This window comes from Alnus glutinosa, chromosome 4 (genome assembly GCF_958979055.1).
Source record: "Alnus glutinosa chromosome 4, dhAlnGlut1.1, whole genome shotgun sequence".
Taxonomy (NCBI): Eukaryota; Viridiplantae; Streptophyta; class Magnoliopsida; order Fagales; family Betulaceae; genus Alnus; species Alnus glutinosa.
In genome coordinates this window covers 25,425,802-25,432,595 of record NC_084889.1, presented here as the reverse complement: position 1 = coordinate 25,432,595, position 6,794 = coordinate 25,425,802, and the positions used below count along the sequence as shown (strand labels likewise).

Sequence of the window (6,794 nt, the reverse complement as noted above, 5' to 3'; positions counted from 1 at the left end):
CAACTGGCTTCCTTGACCTCTGTCACCTTCGACACCGACCTATACGGCAGCAACGACCGCGACGCCTACGTCACGTCCATCCCCGTCAACGAGGATGACGAGAACATCGATACCATGGACAACGAGGTCGCCGGTGATTTCGGAGAGCACTGCTCCACTGCGATGCAAAGAGTCGCCAAGGCCATGGATGCGTATCTAGGCTAGATCGCCACCTGGTAAGAAGGATCAGAGAGACGAGAGAGAGAAGAGAGATTTGGGGAGAAGAGAGTTTTTTGGGGAGAAGAGAGTTTTGGGGGAAGAAGAAGACTGAGAGATCAAAGAGAGCTAGAGAGAGAGAGAGAGAGGGAGATGGATGGTTCTGATTTTGGTTGGGAAATAAATCTGATGGATGTGGTGAAATAAGAGGTATCACGCGGATTGATGACATGGCGTGGGAAAAAAAAATTCCAGACGGTTTGGTAAAAATCATCTATAAAATTTCAGACGGTTTTAACTAAACCGTCTGAAAATAAAATTTACCGACGGTTTTAACTAAACCGTCTGGAAATAAAATTTACCGACGGTTTTAAAAAAAAAACCACCTATAAATTTATAGACGGTTTAGTTAAAACCATCTGGAATTTTATAGACGGTTTAATCACACCGTCCATAATAAATTTTTTCCAGACTGTTTCAAAAAACCGTCTGCAAATTTTATTTTCTATATGGTTTCTAAAACCGTCTAGAAAAAAACCGTCCATAAATGTCTTTTTTTTTTTTGTAGTGTTGTCATAAGCAGTAATTTGAGGGGGTACGTGGAATTTTCCATAAAATTTATAACTTGAAAAAAATAAATTAGCCAAAATTTAAAATCTAAATTAACTTTAAAAAATAAAAAATAAAAGAGTAAAATAAAATAAATTATAGTATTCTCGTGCCGATATGGAACTTATTCTAATATTTCTAAAATGAGACGTTTAATTTGTGGAAACGTTTGCGAAGAAATTCTTTTATCTTACCAATTGAACAATATTTCATGGGCCTTCATTTTGGGCTTCCCAAATGTCAAGTCAAAAAGGTATGTTTAGGTCCTCGGTCAAGTCAAAAAGGTCCAAACTATATCCTTTAGGCATGACTTTGGGTCAAGGCGTGTATGTTGGGCCCTCCAGTGGAGGTCCAACTCATTGAACTCAAGTCACACTTGTTGGTTTTTTTTTTTAATTTGAAAATAAAAAAATCCAACAAATGTTGCTTGGTTTTGGGCCGCTGTGCAGCTCCAATGACCTAACCTTTTCTAGGTGTTTTGGGCCTATCTATCACCTTACCAATGGGCCTCCTTTTGGCCCAAAAACTTAGACTTAAGCACCTCAAACTTCGGCCCAATGGAGTTGATTTTTTTATTTTTTTTTAAGGGAACAATACACAAACTTCTCAAACTACTAGCTCATTGTCAATGTCTACCTAAACTACGAAAAATGTCAATATCCCAAATACCAATGGAAAGGCGAAAAATGACCATAAAATTTTTTCAATGAGACAAAAATGTCTTTATAAATTTAAAACTAAAAATATACGAAAATTAAAAAAAAGGGAGAAAAAAAAAACAAAAAATTATAAAAAAAAAATTCTAAAAAGAAAAAAAAAAAAAAAAAAAAATACACATTATCCCCCTCAAACTACCACCTCATTATCAATGTCCCCCATTTAACTACCAAAAAAGTCAATACTCCCCCTAATAACAAAAATACACTCCATAAAATTATTAAAATTATATATATATATATATATAACAAAAAGTTATACAAAAAAAAAAAAATTAAAAATAAATAAAAAAAAAATACTTTTCTTTTTTTTTTTGTTTGTTTTTTTTTTTAATTTTTTTTTTTTTTTTTTTTTTTTTTTATGATTTTTGGTCTTTTTTTTTCCTTAAAAAAAAAAAAATCATTCGTTTTTTCGTTTTTTCTTTAATTTTTTTTTTCATTTTTTTAAAAAATAATTTTTTTAGTTTTTTTTTTTTTAAAAAAAAATTATAAGGACAATTTTGTCTTATTTTAAAAAAGTTTAAAGTAATTTTTGTCTCCTTCGTGGTCTTATGGGAGACAGTGACATTTTTTAGTAATTTGAGTGAAGACATTGACACAATTGGACGTTTGGGGGCGACATTGACAATTGAGTGGTAGTTTGAGGGGATTATGTGTATTTTTTCAAAAAAAGAAAATGAAAAACCTTTTTTTTAATCTTTTCTTTATTTGTTTTTTTCAAAATTTTTAGTTTTTTAATTGTTTTTATAATTTTGTGACGGGCATTTTTGTCATTGTGAGGACATTAACATTTTTTAGTAATAGGTGGAGACATTGATACAATTAGTAGTAGAGGTAGACAAGCGGCGGTTATTAATCGCTAATAACGGGAAAACAAAAAATAACCGCAACCGAATAACCGAATACTTTGGTTGTGGCTACCAATTATAGAGTTTTAAAAAACCGATTAATAATGGGTAACCAATTTATATATATATATTGAAAGGCAGTAAAATAGGTGCAAAGAAGAATATTAATCGATTTGATCCACTTATGTGGTTGATATTCAAGATAAGGCAAACAGCAAAGCACATCACACTATCACAGTAGCTACAACGAACAGCCGGCATCCAGGCTCCCTCAGCAGACATCCTCGCTGCCTCTTGATTGTAAAGGCTAGCACATTAGAGGCCCGACACTGTTGCATGAATCTCATTCGTGGAGGAAAGCTGCCAAAGCGATATCGAGTAAAATGTTTTCAACTCAACCATGTATTTAATTCGTATGATGGATGCAATGGCCGGTAGAGTTAGCAGAATTGCCAAAACAAGCAACCAATATATATATATAATCGGGTAACCGGTAATAAGTGGTATTTACTATCTCTTATTTAGCATTGAATATTGAATGATTGGATATTAAATTAAAAATAAATAAATAAATAAATTTAACAATATGTGAAAACCAGTTAACTAATTAATAATCGGATAACTGGTGGTTGGAAATAACCGCAATCAAATGAGAATAATTGGGTACTCCGGTTGCGGTTGCGGTTGCGGTTATAAAAAAATAATCGCAATCGCAACCAGTTGTACTAAATAGTAATTTAAAAAAGATATTGACAATGAGATAATAGGTAGAATATGTATATCTATGGTTCGGTTTTTAGCCCGCTATAAATTAATTGCATCACCAATATCTGAACGGTATGCGTCGTTGGAAAGTTGAGTCCAAAATACAGATAATGGTACCAAATTTCAAGTTAGGCGAGTGAGCCAACAAGCCCAAAAAACCAGGTCTTTTTTGGGTACAAATCTATCCACTTTCCAAATTCGGTAGATTGTTGTATTCCGGGCCTAATGGGCCTTCCACTCGGCCCAAAACCTAAAGGACACCCCCTCTAAAAAGCCTATTAGCCATTAGCCTTTTAGCTACAGGCTGAGCAACCAAGCAAAACAGATCGAGCTCAATTGTAGGTAGGATTTCACTGATTTTCTGCCTACAATTCCATCTAAACCAATTAGATTTCTAAACCTTCTCAAGCAAAAACTGAAATCCCTAATTTCAATGATGCATACATCATTTTTCAATTTAAAAATAAATGGCTAGATTATATTTTGAGCTTTTTTTATAAAATGTCATAGCCGTAACGGTAACTATTTTTTCATGGGTTTGAAAATGCATGATTTTAAAAACGTTGTTTATAAAATGTCATGGTCGTTTTGCCAGTTGCACATTTTAAAGAGATGGTTTATACACAGTAAAAAAAAAATAAAACGGAACTCTATTTTCCTTTTCATTTTCTTTTCTTTTTCTATGTACATATAATTTCTTTAAGTCTATTGCTCACTAGCCTTTCCGTGCTCCATCTATTTTCTCCAAAATATATCTTTACTTCATTTATTTATCATAAACTTTTAATTTCTTTTTAAATTTATTTACCCAGCATATTACGCAAATAAACTCCTACTTTAACATAACTTGATAATTAACACCAAAATTAGGAAATCATAAAAATTTGAAAAAGCAGACAAATCAATCATCTAAAAGATATAATAGGTAGATATAATATAAAGTTTATACAAACATTAGGACCTCAGACTCTTATTTTTTGCGAGAGGTGGTGCCTCCGGTGGGATTTGATGCTACGGCACGTTTGAAGAGGGAGCAGGCGGTGGATTTGGCAAGGGTCTGCCATCAAGTAATTTTCTCACCTCCATACCTACAAAATGCCCCCATAATTTGAATCTAAATTCAGATTCAGTTTGAACTCAAATTTCAATCATTTCTACAGCTTCAAAACTAATATACAGCTTCATACCTCTTCAGATCGATGCAGATTACACTCACTAGATAAAGCATTTTTAGGGGGGGGAAAAAAAAAGTGTGTGACTTGGAATAAGAGGTATGAAAATTAAAGGACACGAACCTGCGTTAACCTGAGATAGCTGCATGGTAAAGATGGAGGCAATGAATATGATCAGAATGAGAGGGCGAAATAAGATAGAGAAACCCATGAATCTTTTGATCCTTTGGAGATTGACACCTTCAATGGCCTCATTTTAAACAAATAGAGTAGTGACTCAAAGTCATGTTGACCCAAAAAAAAAAAAAAAAAAAAAATCAGGGAGTCATGAAGAGAGAGAAAGTCATTTTGACCCACGCATTCAACTTTTTGACTTTTAATTGTAGGTATCGATGAATAATTGTTAAAAAAAAATGAATTCATTCATATATAACCCATCAACTCCGTCGAAACTAATTTATATATCGATAGATATGGCCGGGCATGACGTGAAAGCCGCGTTATGGAATTCAACGCAAGAGACAAGAAACTCCAATCAAATTTCTAAACAAATTAATATATGATGGAAGACTATTGAGTATGACAAGGAAGGTGGTTAAAATGTTTACTAATTGTTAAAGTATTTTTCTATAATTTAATATTTGTTAATTGTAAATTTTATTTAATATTTGTTTACTCGTGAGCATCTCCCTCCATTACTATGGCCTGAAAACCCAACTCTATGCAGGATTCCACCCCATATTTTGCTGCTAAAGCTTCCGCTGTCACTGGGTCGGTTATATACGGTTGAAACTTGAAAGAGGCATCTTGACCCCTACACCTGCCCCGTTTGATCTCGGGCAACCAGTCCCACGACTCCCACTCCCATTGTATTGGACTATCGATCTATTCAATTTGATCCATCCCAAAGATGGTTTGGACCATTTTGTCTGTCTCTCTATATTTTCTCTTGGATATGGGAGTTGTTGTTCTTGGGCTTTCCTAACATCCTCCAGAGTTTCTTTGGCGTGATTCGACAAACGCCTCGGGGGCATGATTACTCCACCAAACACCACTCTATTTCTGCGGTGCCAGACTTTTTGGGCAATTATAGCCAACAATTCCAGTTCGTCCCTCTCTAGCCTTTGAGTCAGATGTTCGAAGATAGTTAAGAAATCACTGTCTGCACTTACACTTTTTTGAATTGGGCCACTGCATTCTGTCCAGACTGAGGACACTGCTCTGCACCACCAAAGTGCATGACTAATAGTTTCTGCTTCTACGCCGCAGGTTGGACAGATCAGATCTTCTACAACCTTTTGTTTGAACAGTTTCTCCTTGGTGTGGAGAATGCCGTTACAAGCCCGCCAAAAGAAAAATATTTCTGTCGTAGAATTCTTAGCACAAGGGAGTGCGGTTCTTAATGCAATCTTCATCCCTGGTTGGCTAGGAGCGCCCAGTTGAAACTCTCTAGCTCTCGGTAGCTGAGACCACCTTTCTTTTTGAGAGCTTCTACACATCCTCCCTTCATCCCTCCTTATCACCCTTTTATAATAAAAAAATTGATTTTTATTAAAAAGTTGTCTCTGATGTGACATCAGAGACAACTTTTTAATAAAAACCAATTTTTTTAAGGAAAAGAGGGTGACAAAGGGGGATGAGAGTCTCCTCTTTAGCATTTCCCTTTCTTTTTTGCTTTACCCATCCGGTCTTTAATTCTTATATTAACTTAATTAGCATGTGATAAAATTTCATTTCTACGTGTTTTCATAATAATTAAAACATATTCCATAATTATTAACACAGTTTAAAATCATTGGCATATTTTCTAATTCCAACAAGTTGTTGTATCTTTCACATTATTTGTCTGAGTATCTACATTAGAGCCACCACCACATGGGGCAGAATTGTAATATCAACAAATGCAAGTCAAAACGAAAATTAAAACTTTTTAAGGGGTAAAAACAAATATTTAAAGGGTTTATACCATACAAACCTATAATTTTGAGGGAATTTTTAAAACAATTAGGGAACTAATTAAGGAGTGGAGGGAGAGGGCCCAAGAGGTGTGAAACGCCCCCCCCCCCCCCCCCCCCCCCCCCCCCCCCCCCCCCCCCCAATTTTTCTTACCCCAGTATAAATTCTTTGGATGCCCACCCTTTGTCACTCATAAGGGGCAATCAACATGACAAAGAATAAGGAAAACAACGAGCTTCAGTCTCTATATTTTACTTTCCCGAAATCTCATTTATTGTTTGTGTGTTTTAAAGTTTCAGATTTAGGGTATTTTTGTTAATGTGAGGACATTAATATTTTTTGGTAGTAGGGAGAGACATTGATACAATTGGTAGTAGTGGTAGACAAGCGGCAGTTATTAATCGCTAATAATCGGATAACCAGAAATAACCGCTACCGGATAACCAGATACCTTGGTTGTGGTTTCTAATTATAGAGTTTTAGAATATATATATATATATATATAGTGAGAAGCAGCAAAATAGGTGTAAGGA

At 34.8% G+C, this 6,794-nt stretch overlaps 1 long non-coding RNA gene across 2 annotated transcripts; it reads right to left on the bottom strand.

Annotated features, from left to right (window-relative positions):
• Positions 1–2,525: 2,525 nt before the first annotated feature.
• Positions 2,526–4,558, bottom strand: LOC133867026 (uncharacterized). 2 transcript variants are annotated; one of them, XR_009899975.1, is made up of 3 exons: positions 4,429–4,558; positions 4,095–4,221; positions 2,526–2,728 (listed from the first exon to the last, which is right to left on the bottom strand). It is a non-coding gene; the product is annotated as an uncharacterized LOC133867026 (long non-coding RNA). The 2 variants fall into 2 exon arrangements; XR_009899976.1 differs by having other exon boundaries at positions 4,102–4,221.
• Positions 4,559–6,794: the final 2,236 nt, after the last annotated feature.